The sequence below is a fragment of the Nannospalax galili genome, unplaced genomic scaffold (genome assembly GCF_000622305.1).
Source record: "Nannospalax galili isolate Female #2095 unplaced genomic scaffold, S.galili_v1.0 scaffold680, whole genome shotgun sequence".
NCBI classification, from domain to species: Eukaryota; Metazoa; Chordata; class Mammalia; order Rodentia; family Spalacidae; genus Nannospalax; species Nannospalax galili.
In genome coordinates this window covers 1,342,042-1,354,054 of record NW_008348218.1, presented here as the reverse complement: position 1 = coordinate 1,354,054, position 12,013 = coordinate 1,342,042, and the positions used below count along the sequence as shown (strand labels likewise).

The following is a 12,013-nucleotide window of genomic DNA, read 5'->3' as shown; positions in this document are numbered from 1 at the left end:
TTATCTCAAATTGATGCAGAAAAAGACTTTGGCAATGTTCAGCATCTTTTTATGATAAAAGCCCTGGGGAAACTAGGAATGGGGGGAGCATGCCTCCATATAATAAAGGCTGTAGTGACAAATCTATGACCCTTGTACTAAATGGGGACAAACAGCTTTTCCTCTAAAATCTAGAACAAAACACGGGTGCTCACTCTCTCCATTCTTAGTACAATGCTCAAACTCTTACCTAGAACAGTAAGAAAACAGAAAGAAATAAAAAGGGATTCAAATAGAAAAGGTAGAAGTCAAATTATCTAACTTTGCAAGTGACATGTTCCTCTACTTAAAAGATCCGAAAGGCTCCATCAGGATACTCAAAGACCTAGTAAACACTTTCAGCAAAGTAGTGGAATCAGTAGCTGGTTTCTGGCGCCATGCGCCGTCTGCTCGTGCGCACATGCCACCCGGGCTGCCCTAGCGGTTGCCCCTGCGACTCTAGGGTCTGTCCTTGGAGCTTTTCTGTTTCAGGGCAGCTGTGGCCGGCCTGTGGGTTGCAGGTCCAGAGCTGCAGCGGCATGGAAGGTTGACTTCAAAGGCTTCTCCATGTCGGAGGAGGATGAGGACTATGCGTGGTCGGACGGAGAACATACTGAAGAGACATCTATGAATTGGTGAAGGAAGATGAAGTAGATGGTGAAGAGCAGACACAGAAACCAAAGGGAAAAGAGGAAGGCCCAGAACATTCCCTCCAGAAAGAGAAAACAACGTGGCCTCTTGTTAGGCGACGAAGAAGAGGATGGAAGGAAGAATCCAGAGGAAGTAATAGTGAAGATAATGAACAGCAAGATGAGGCCTTGGGTCAGGGAACGCCGGGAAAGAGGAGGATGAGCTGCGGGCCAGCTTCCTCAACGATGCCGGGCAAAGTCGAAAGTGTCCCCAAGTTAAGACAGCAGGAGACTGAAGAGACAAGTTCAAGTAAATTGTTGGTCAAAGCGGAAGAGAATCCTAAAGAAACAGAGAGGGTGGAGCCAAGAAACAGGACATGAGCACCCTTGGGATGTCCAGATGGACTGGGAGGCCAAGGAGGAAGAAGGGATTGGTGAAGACCTGGCCATCCATAACCGAGGGAAGGGGGGGTACACGTGAACGGAAAGCTTTTCTAGACCGAGTGGGCCACAGGCAGTTTGAAATGGAGCCAGAGCTCAGGCTGAGCAAAACTTGACACTGGGGAAGAATCAGCTTAACCCTAAGAGTGAACGTTTCTGTGTCCATGAACTATTTCCCGTGTTCATTGTGCTTCCCAGCAAGGCCTTTCGTTACATGGTTTGGTTTATGTATCTTAATCTTATGTTTAATCTCATTTTACTTTTTAAAAGTTATCCTTAAACAGGGCTGGTGAAATGGCTCAGCAGTTAAGAACACTGGTTGTTCTCGTAGAAGACCCGGGTTCGAATCCCAGCACCCACATAGCAGCTAACTACTGTCTGAAACTCCAGTTCCAGGGGATCTGACGGCTTCTTCTGTCCTCTGCCACCATTGCAAGTCATGTGTGCACTTACCTACATGCAGGCAATACACATAAAATAAAAATAATAAATAAAATATTTTTTAAGTTATCCTTAAATAAACAACTAGAAATTGGTCCTTTGTCAAAAAAAAAAAAAATCATCAGCGTTTCTATATACCAATAACGATCTCACCAAGAAAGAAATCATGGGGTGGAGGGTGGACTCCCATTTACAATAGCTTCAAAAAATAATAAAATACCTAGAAAAAAAAATACCTAACACAGGAGGTGAAGGAGCTCTACGATGAAAACATAAAACTCTGAGGAAAGACACTGAAGAGAGCCCTGGAAGACAGACGGCCCTGTTCATGGATAGGCAGAATTAATACCATGAAAATAGCAACATTAGTGACAGAATCTACAGATTCTAGGCAATTCCCATCAAAATCCTAATGATATTCTTCACATAACTAGGAAAAAAATCCTAAAATTCATATCAAAACATGAATAATTTGGTATCCTAAAGCAGCCCTTAACACTAAGAGCAATGCTGGAGGATCACCATACCTGCGCTCAAATTCTGTTAACAAAGACAGCCTGATGCTGACCCAAAACAGGTCAATGGAAAAGAATAGAGGACCAAGAAATACATCTACAGAGTTATGGACATCTATTTTTCAGACAAAGCTGTTTTGTTTTTTTTTCTGGGGGGTCTTTTTGAGACAGGGTCTCCCTGTAGCCCCAGCTGGCCTGGAACTCACTATGTAGACCAGGTTGGCCTTGTACTCACAGAGATCTGTCTCCCTCTGCCTCTTGGGTGCTGAGATTAAAGGCATTCACCACACCAGGCACAAAGCTGGTTTTTTGTTTTGTTTTAAAAAACAAAACAAAAAACAACCATACTGGAGAAAAAAAAAACAGCCTCTTTAACAACTGGTGCTGGGAAAACCCAGTGTGAAGAATGGAAATATAAAGTTTCTGAATCTATTCCTTTATTGCACCAGTGAGAAAACCAAAGAAGTGAAGGATGAACAAGTCACAGCTGAACTTTGTCGGACTTTAGAGTACCAGGGCCACTCTTGCTTTCAGAATTGACTGAGAGGTATGTGTTGGTGCCTGAAATCAAGGATTGTGCTTGTCTAATCATTTAGCACAAGCATCTCAGTGCTGGTGGCACCCTAGAAAAATGGGCGAAGTTCATTTTAGAAATATGGGACTCCAAAATTTGAAGAAGAACCTCTATTACCATCATTACCCTGAAAGCCAGGTTCAAGTGCCCTGAACGTAAGAAGTAATGTGTTCTCTCATTTTTAGAAAGTGATGCAGAGGCAAAATGAAGTGACAAGACCTCCAAGCCCACCCATCCAGATTATCTGACTTCAGAAATTGTCACAAAGTGACGGGAATATATTTCTTCAGGCTTCCAGAATTAAGAGATTCCATTTTCTTCTGTTAGTTTCCTTGCTCTGAAAACATTAAAGAGATCACTGAGAATTAACAGTTACATTAAATTGTCCAAGCTTTGATGTGCTTATATTTTCAAAGAGGGAAAGAAGCCAGCTTCTTGAATCCTTCAAGACTGAGAACAAGCTATGCTCAGGGATTTGAATTCATTACTGGCTACTTTGGTCCTGTGTGCCTGGACCCCTGACAGTCTGACATCTTGCTATAAGGTCCCTTAGTAACCACATATCCATGTTTAATGAACGCACACAGACTTGAGGACCAGGCTGTCTGAGCCGGCCTGACACTTGATCTCTGCAGTGAAACCATGCTACCAGCCCTCTGGGTGTGCCCTCTGACAGCTTGCCTTGCCCTTTATTGCTGCCAGCCTCCTACCTTATCAGCCAGCGCTGAAAACCTCAAATTACAACAGTTAATTGGATTAGAGCGGAAGTGCATCCTTCTAATGGAGTGAGAGGTGAATGCCTGGGTTTTCCCCTTCATTTGCTAAGACAAAACAAAAACGTACATGAAGGTTATGGTGCAGAAAAGTAAATTAGCTCACTCCAAAGCCACAGAGGATGCATTCCAGCTAAAACCTAAGGTGTTTCAGATACATTGACACAGAGCCAAAACTGAAAACAACCCAGGATAGCCGCTGTCAAATTATCCAAGCCTCAGCTTGGTAAATCCCTTGCTCAGTATACATTCAGTTCACCTCCACACATGGATAAGTTACTTTGTACCTAAAGATAATTTCATTATGGCATGGTTTATGACATTTTTTTATAACTGTGACAGGTTATATGGGTCCCAGGAATAAACAGCACAGAATGAGACATCAAAATTAGGATTTAATGTGAAATTGTCTAATGCAGTTGGGAGTTACAGTACAGCCAACGGGACATCCTTTTCATGAGCATTCTGTTACTCTGGTAATTTCTTATGCACTAATATGGTCTGTATTAAAAGCAAATGTGCACTTGATTCAGGAGAGAAGACTCTATTACATCAACCTGTTTTATATAAAGGAGACACTTAAAATGTACATGGAGTAATTTCATCTTTTTATTAAATTATCCTGAAGAAAGAGCAGTATTACCACAGAGTGATTAAGACACTCAGATTCAAAGGACTTTGGGAGTGAGATAAGTTACTGGGTTTATGCCATTTAAAAGATGGGTCCAAAATTAGGGCCATGGTGGTTTTCTTCTGACAATTCATTTCCATGTTGATACATTTTAATGTGCTTTTACATTCTGTTTTTGATGGATGGGATTTGGGGAGTAACAAAAGACAGCGGGGAAGGAAAGTGAGGACATGGTCAGAGGCCGCCAGAGAACTTGGTGTTTATTAAATTTGTTAATTCGCATACTTAGTTTAGGAGAGAAGAAAATGTGAGAAATGCTCAAGTTGCTAATTATAAGATAAATATCCTTTAGTTCTTACCGAACAGCTTTTAGTAATTGGCTTATATTGACTGTACAAAGCCCAGGTTTCATATGGTATTTTCATATAAATATTTAATGTGGCCATTGTGGTGGTTTGAATGAGGAGTGTCCCCCATAGGCTCAAGTATGTGAACACTTGGTCAGTTGGTGGCCCTGTTTCCAGAGTGTCCTGGAATCCCTAGGAGGCGTGGCCTTGCTGGAGGAAGCCTTAACTGGGAGCAGGCCTTAACCCAGACTTGCCCCCCCCCCCCCCCCGCAGGCTTGCTGTCTCTGCTCCCTGCTTGAGTGCTTGATGATGTGAGCTCTCAGCTTCCTGCTCTGACTGTGCCCTGCCATGCCCCCCCCCCACCCCGCCAACATGATGAACTCATACCCCTCTGGAATCACAACTCACATAAACTCTTCCTCTCTAAGTTGCCTTGGTCATGGTGTTTTGTCACCGCAGCATTAAAGTAACTAACACAATCAGGTTCCCTCCCCATGCCTTCTGTCTCCTCCTTTTGTCGCCCCTCCCGCCCCCTTTAATCCCTTCATTCCCATAGATGCTTGGGCTTCCACTTTCATGTTATATGTGCATGCATGACTTTATGTATCTGTATAAAATCTAGGATTCGCAAATGAGAGAAAATGAGTCTGACTGAATTTGCTTAACATGATCATCTCTAGCTGCATCCACTTTCTTGCATCCGGCATGATCTTTTTCATTTTTTCATTTTTTATTTTCACAGCTTTGGGGTATTCCATATTGTAGCTAGAACCTTATTGTGATTTTTACTATTCTTTGACAACATCATACATGCACACACTAAATTTGGTCATTTTCACCCCCGCCCCTTCCCCTCTCTCATGTCCCTCCCTCTACTGAATCCTTTCTTCCCAACAAACTTCCCATTTACTTTTTATTGTGGTTTTTTGTTTATTTGTTTGATTAATTGGCTTGGGGATCTTTTGAAATAGGGTCTCCCTGCAGCCCCAGCTGACCCGGAACTTGCTATGTAGACCAGGCTGTCCTCAATCTCACATAGATCCACCTGCCTCTGCCTCCTGAGTGCTGGGATTAATGGCCTGTATTGCCACACTTGGCTATGTTTTGTTTGTTTTGTTTTGTTTTGTTTTGTTTTTTGTCTTTTTGAGACAGGGTCTCCCTGTAGCCCCAGCTGTCCTGGAACTGCTATGTAGACCAGGCTGGTCTCGAATTCACAAAGCTTGCCTCTGCCTCCCAAGTGCTGGGATTAAAGGCATGTGCCACCACACCTGGCTTATTTTTAGTGTTTTAAGGAACGTGCATACTGATTTCCATAGTGATTAGGTAAGTTTACATTCCTACCAGTTCTGTGTAAGGGTTAGCGTTTGTCTAAATCCTTGCCCTTCTGACTGGGGTGAGATGGAATTTCAATGTATTTACATTTCTTTGAATTTAGTGATGTTGAACATTTTTCATGTTTACTGGTCATTTTTACTTCTTCTGAAAACTGTTCATTTCATTAACCCATTTATTGAGTTGTTTGATTTTTTGTGTTTAGCTTTGGGGCTTCTTTGTAAACTCCAAATACTGATTGCCCTGTCAGACATGCAGCTTATGTCTTTTGATGAACTTGTAGCTCAAAGTTCAGAGAGCTAAACGCTTCACCATCAAACCTCACGGATAAGGCTGTAGATCAGCCATGCCTTCCATTTGTCATGTGGGTATTTGGTTCACACAGCTATTAAGCAACAACTTAGAGCAGAACTTTGGATTACTCACTCAATGAGTAATCAATGTGGAACAGAAATAATTTCAAATAACCTGAGAAATAAACCAAGTCCAAGACTAAAATACCACCATGTCCCTTTGCATAGCTCTGTTTCTTTAAAGTATATATTGCAGAGTAGTCGCCAGCTTTGTACTAAATTCTGTCCCTACCACTCACTTCCTTTGTAAATTTGGGTACTTTAAACTTTTCACTTTTCATTTGCAAAAGTCAAAATAATATTTCCACCTTATAAAGTTCTTTGAAGACTCAAGTCACATAGCTATACATTAAAATGTTTGGAACTTGGTAGGCATACACGTTGAGCTATAGAGAATACAAAGAAAGGCATGAACCCCATACAGTAAAATAATCTACTAGGTGTGATACAATGAAGATTACACTGAGGACGCCCATTATGTGAAAACGGCGTAAAAACAGCTCTCCTTTTCCCTCCTGGAGTATAACCTGGTGATTGCACAGAAGACACACACACAATGTATAATGAAGAAGGAGGAAGAGCTCGGGATGGTAGCACATGCCTGTAATCCCAGCCCTTGGGAGCTGGTGGGTAGGAGGACCAGGAATTCAAGGCCAGTTTCCTCGGCTACATAGTGACTTCAAGGTCTGCCTGGACTACATCAGATCCTGTCAGAAAAGAAAAAAAGGAGAAACAGGAGGGAGGGAGAGAGAAGGAGGGCAGAACCGACCACCTCTGAGATTACTTGGACAGATTTAACTTAGAACATAATTAGATCTGAGCCTTGCAAGGTAAGTAAGAAATCATTAAGCTGATATTCCAGGCAGGGGAAATAAAGCAGTTTACATAAAGGTACAGCGGTGTGAAGACAGCATGGAGAGTCCAGGCAACGTGTAGTTTGTATAGCCAGAGCCTGGAGACATACTGAAGAGAAGGTGAGGTTGGAAAGTCAGGGAAGGCTGAAAAACGAGTAAGACCATTGTTATCCTGAAGATGATTAGTGACCCTTCAAAGATACAATAAAGAATGTTCGATCTAGAAAGGATTTGGGGTGAGGAAAAAAACACCCGAAGTGAGCAGAGTATAGTTTATTCACATTCTGAGGACAGGAAAGTCCTCTGGGCTGGGAGCCAGAAATGTGTGCGTATGACCTCGGAAGAGATCTGTGACACTAAGCAGTGTGCATAGCCACGGAAACCTCATGGGAAGAAGTGTCATCTACTCCACTTGAAGATGTCCATCTACTCTGCTGACCACAAGTGCCAGAGAACGGCAGGAGCTGTAGTGGCCACAGGCCATCATGGGCAGGCAGCACTGCCCGTTCTTCCTCTGACTTTTTAAACAAGGGCCTTCCATGTTGCCTCTGGAACGTTCGAAATGTGAGATTCATCCGGATTTGTTGAGCCCATCTGAAATGACCCAGTGTGGCCACATTCATTTCTAGGATCCTACGTTCTCATAGGTTTCCTGAAACAGAGATCTTTATGACAAAAGCGGCAGAACCAAGTGCAAATGAAGATTGTTAATCAGCGACCGGTCGGAGAAGGAACAGGCAGTGGATGGTGAGACCGTGATCTCAAATAGCAGTAGGAGAAAAAGACAGGCATGAATGTGTTAAGAATGCAGATATTTTAATTAAAACAAAGAAATTGTACATATTTATGAGGTGGAGTCTGACATTTCAAAACATGTGCACAATATGTAATAATTAGATGAGCAGATCAGAGTAATTCAAATATCCATCCTCTTGGATATTTATATAGCTTTCCTCGGAAACATTCAAAGTCTAGGGGGGAGGAAGGGATGAGCAAAAATGTTCTTGAGCAGCTTATTTAGTGCATGTGTATGTGTATGTAGACATATGTGCCACCATGCACGTGTGGAGGTGAGAGGACCACTTGTGGAAATTAGTTTTTTTCCTTCCACCATGTGGGTTCCAGAAATCAAACTCAGGTTGTCAGACTTGGTGACACGTACCTTTACCTACTGAGCTGTCTCTCTGGACCTCTGTTTAATAATGTACCAAGCCAGGTACCACATTTGACTTTTAATTCTTTTTTTTTTTTTTTTGAGGTTTAATTTTTAAAGGAACTCGTAACTCTATTTCTGCTTACAATAAGAGGGGAGAAAGAAATATTGATTTTTATCAGCGAATAGATAGCAGATGGAACAGAAACATCTAGGGGAGTGGAAATAGAGATAAATATGGTTGTCATGGTTTCTTTGAAATACAGTAAACATAGGGACCCAAATGGACAGTGAAATCCCTCACTGGGAAAAGCCACCTGTCGCTTCTTCTCGAAGCAAACATCAAATGATAGGAGCTCATGGGAGATGAGAGAGCAGAGTGTCACTCACCCCGGCTGTTCTCAAATCAGATTGGCCTAGACCATCCTATCCCTCTACACAATCAGCATCAAACAATTAATGGCTATCTCAGATTAATCTCTCGCCCCAGTGGGCAGAGCCTAAAAGAAATAGATAAACTTGAGAGAAGCTGGGTCCAGCCTGAGTTCAAGGTCTGCTTCACTGGAAAGCTGTATGTGACTGCACATTTCAAAAGTCTTGTCAGCTCTGGAAGTTGCATTCAGGCCTTTGGTCCCTAGCATCACTTCCCAGTCATCTCCAAATTTGTCTAAACCCCAAACCGCCCACAATGTCAAATGTTTTCCCCCAAATTTGTCTGTGCAGTGATAGAAAATGAGGGACTGCGTGTAGAAAAGGATCCCTTCAGAAGAGCTTTTTTGAGATTGTCTAGTGCAATACAGCCAGCCCTAAATCCTGTCCAACAAACACTGGATGCAGTTTGGCTGAACTTGTTTGTTTCATCTTGTTTGGTCTAGAGGTTCAGATCAAGCTGACAGACTAAAAGTTTTTTCCAAGGTCATTTCAGAGACTGCCAGAGCTGAGATCACTGTTTGACCCATGTCCTATAGCAAGCCACTACTCACTGCAGCCCAAACAGATTCTAGCCCACAGCAGATCACCAATTGTTCTGTTTGTTTTCAGTGCCCTCCAGGAATGACCCTACAATTTGCTGATGGATTATGCAACCTTCACAGGGCTATATGAGTCTGTGGGATGATGGTCTTGTGGCTCAAATACTAGTCTGCAGAGAGAGGCAGCAAGGCTGAGGGCACTGGAGCCAGCCACATGCGAGAGTAGAGGGGGTGGTGTTCTTCTTGGATCAATAATGTCTCCAGGAGCCAGAATGTCACAGAGCAGTTCTTAGATTGTTAAAATTTATCTGACTCATGAGTCTGTCTCCAAAGGCCAAAGCATACAACATCTTATTTCCTGTTTGGGGATTTCCTGAAACTGAAAGCCTTTTTCTCTGGAACTCAGCCTTTGTATCAGCCTCACTGAGCAATCTGCTTCAACAACAGAACACATTTTTTCTCTCTCCTCACAAAGTGCTTTTTAACTTTCTCTTCATCTCCCACAATGACCCACGTCCTATCGCAAGCAACTACTCACAGCAGCCAAAACAGATTCTAGTCTACACCAGATCACCAATTGTTCTGTGTTTGTTTTCGGTGCCCTTAATGATCCATGTAATCATCATTCCTCCAAAGTACTGGAAAATTTGAGACTCTTAGAACAGACAGTTCCTGACTTAACGATGATTCAACTTACAATGTTTTCAATGTCATGGTCATGATGCTGTAAAAGTAACACACATCTAGTTGAAACTGTATTTCAAATTTTTAATTTTGATCTCTTCCTATATGAGGGTTATGCAATTTGAGACTGCCAGGAGATGCTGGTCAGCAACAACCAGTCAGTTTCCAGTGAGCAGCAGGATCGGAGGAAAAACAGGACTGAGCAGTGCGCTGGGTGGCTGAGACGTGAGGTTCGGGACTCCAGACGTACTGAAGCTATTTTCAACTTCTAATGGGGCTTTGTAAGTTCCTTGACTTTCTAAGTCAAGGAACATATGTTTAGTAAGGTTTATTTGTGGATACCGAGTTTTCAAAGATGGATGAGACTATGAATTTTATAAAGAATGCTTTTTTTTACAGAGAAACAGAGCCAATAAGAGATAAATACAGATGATCCTGATGTAGCTACAGCTATAGACAGAGGTGTAGCGATAGATTTAGACATAGAAGATCTTTATTGTGGGATTTGTCTCATGTGACTGAAGATGCCAAGAAGCCCCACCACCTGCCACCTGCTAGCTGGAGAACAAGGAGAGCTGTTGGTTAGTTCCTCATCCAAGTCTGAAGGCCTGAGGAAGGCAGGGTGTGGGTGTGGGTGTGGGTGTGGTGTTGTGTGGGCTGTAGAGTCCAGAAGAGGAAGTTACATCCTCTGGAACTAGCTACAGGTGGTTGGGATTCTCCTTATGTGGGTTCTGGGAACCAAACCCAGGTCTTCTGGAAAAGCAGTGTGTGCTCTTAACCACTGAGCAATCTCTTATAGGTGGGGGTGGTGTTGTGTGGGGGTGGCAGAGGAATCCAAGCATATCAGTATATAAGGGCAGAAGAAAGTAGCTGTTCCAGCTCAAAAAGACAGAATTCACCCTTAGCGCCCTTACTTGACTTTTCTCTTGTATTAGGCACTCAAGGGATTGTCCTCCTGTCCACACTGGTGGGAATAGCCTTGTTTGCTCGGCACACATGCTAATCTCATCTGGAAACACACTCACAGACATATCTAGAAATAATCTTTCATCAGCTCTCTGGGCCTCACTCAGCTTAGTCCTTTCAGTTGACATCAAATTCATAATATCATGAATGATCTTGGGTTGAATGAAATTGGGATATGTCAAATTAGTTCTGTAACACTGGATTAGTTATATGTATAATTGGCATGCCTTGCTTCATCATGTTAAATAATAAAGTCTCATTTCTTTTGAAATGAGCATCTATCTTTTCTATCTCAAAACCCTCTTTTATAACTATTCTGATGAAAAGAGCTTTAACTGACTTTAGCTGTTCTTGGTTATAATTGCTTAACAAAGAGAAAATTGGGGAAAATATTTTGTTCACTGGAAGGCCCCACTTTCTACCACCACTACCTGGTTAGCATGTATATTGATATATTTCTCTTTGTGTTTACTTTGGTTTTCTCTTTCTTCCCTGACTCCCTTTGTTTCCTACTTCTTTACCTCTTTGCCTTGGTTTGGATCTGAAATGCCCTCCAAATGTCATTTCCAAAAGGCTTGATCCCTGAATGGTGATATTATGATAAGTGTCAGAAACTTTAGGAAGTAGGAACTAGTCACAGGAAATTAGATCATTGGACACAAGTGTGTGTGTGTGTGTGTGTGTGTGTGATGTAGTAGGGAGAGGGCACATGCAGGAGCATGTTTGTGGAGGTCAGAGAACAACTTTGTGAAATCTGTTCTCTCTTTCCACCTTTATGTGCATTCCAGGGACCAAACTCAGGCGACAGGCTTGCACAACAAATACTTCACTTGCTGAGCCATGTTGCTGATCCTCCACCTTATTTTTTGAGACAAATCTCTCAATTAACCCGGAACTCACTGCTTGGCCATACTGGCTGGTCGGCAAGCTCCAGGGATCTTCCCATGCCCCCAACCGCAGCAGCCCCATCCCTCAGTACTAGGATTACAAACGCACAGCACCACACCTGGCTTTGTGACATATTCCGTGAACATTATATTGGGACCCTGGTGCTCCTCCCCATCTCCATCTTACCCATCTCTTTTGCTCCTTCAAGCTATCATGAGGTGAAAAGACCCAAAGTGCTGGAACCATGTGACATGAATGGAAACCTCTGAAATTATGAATCAAAATAAACCTCTGTTCCTTTAAGCTGATTATCTCTGTATTTTGTCATAGAGTCAGAATACATTCCTCCTCTTTCTCTTAATCTCAGACATTTACCAGTACATAAAGCTAACTATCCCATTAACCTGGGGAGCCATCCTCAGCATCCCCAGTTTCTTTTCCCC

At 42.5% G+C, this 12,013-nt stretch overlaps 1 pseudogene; it reads left to right on the top strand.

Annotated features, from left to right (window-relative positions):
• Positions 1-416: 416 nt before the first annotated feature.
• LOC103743589 lies at positions 417-1,156 on the top strand (annotated as a pseudogene).
• The last annotated feature ends 10,857 nt before the right edge of the window (positions 1,157-12,013 follow it).